This window comes from Salminus brasiliensis, chromosome 11, assembly GCF_030463535.1.
Source record: "Salminus brasiliensis chromosome 11, fSalBra1.hap2, whole genome shotgun sequence".
NCBI classification, from domain to species: domain Eukaryota; kingdom Metazoa; phylum Chordata; class Actinopteri; order Characiformes; family Bryconidae; genus Salminus; species Salminus brasiliensis.
Genome location: NC_132888.1, coordinates 40,070,300 through 40,071,223, shown reverse-complemented (window position 1 = coordinate 40,071,223; position 924 = coordinate 40,070,300).

The window sequence follows — 924 nt, the reverse complement described above, 5'->3', positions numbered from 1 at the left end:
GGGCAAGACTAGGCAAGTTCTCCAGGACACAGCACCGCAGCACAAGATCTACTAGACTAGGCAAGTTCTCCAGGACACAGCACCGCAGCACAAGAACCACTAGACTAGGCAAGTTCTCCAGGACACAGCACCGCAGCACAAGATCTACTAAACTAGGCAAGTTCTCCAGGACACAGCACCGCAGCACAAGATCTACTAGACCAGGCAAGTTCTCCAGGACACAGCACCGCAACACAAGAACCACTAGACTAGGCAAGTTCTCCAGGACACAGCACCGCAGCACAAGATCTACTAGACTAGGCAAGTTCTCCAGGACACAGCACCGCAGCACAAGATCTACTAGACTAGGCAAGTTCTCCAGGACACAGCACCGCAGCACAAGATCTACTAGACCAGGCAAGTTCTCCAGGACACAGCACCGCAGCACAAGATCTACTAGACTAGGCAAGTTCTCCAGGACACAGCACCGCAGCACAAGATCTACTAGACTAGGCAAGTTCTCCAGGACACAGCACCACAGCACAAGATCTACTAGACTAGGCAAGTTCTCCAGGACACAGCACTGCAGCACAAGATCTACTAGACCAGGCAAGTTCTCCAGGACACAGCACCGCAGCGCAAGAACCACTAGACTAGGCAAGTTCTCCAGGACACAGCACCGCAGCACAAGAACTACTAGATTAGGCAAGTTCTCCAGGACACAGCACCGCAGCGCAAGAACTACTACACTAGGCAAGTTCTCCAGGACACAGCACCGCAGCGCAAGAACCACTAGACTAGGCAAGTTCTCCAGGACACAGGACCGCAGCACAAGAACCTCCTGGTCATGGTTTGGAGCTACTTTGTGAGGCAGGGCCTGGAAAGATCTCCCTCATAGAATCTACTATGAATGGTTTCCCATTCAGGCAGCAATGTATAGTGTAC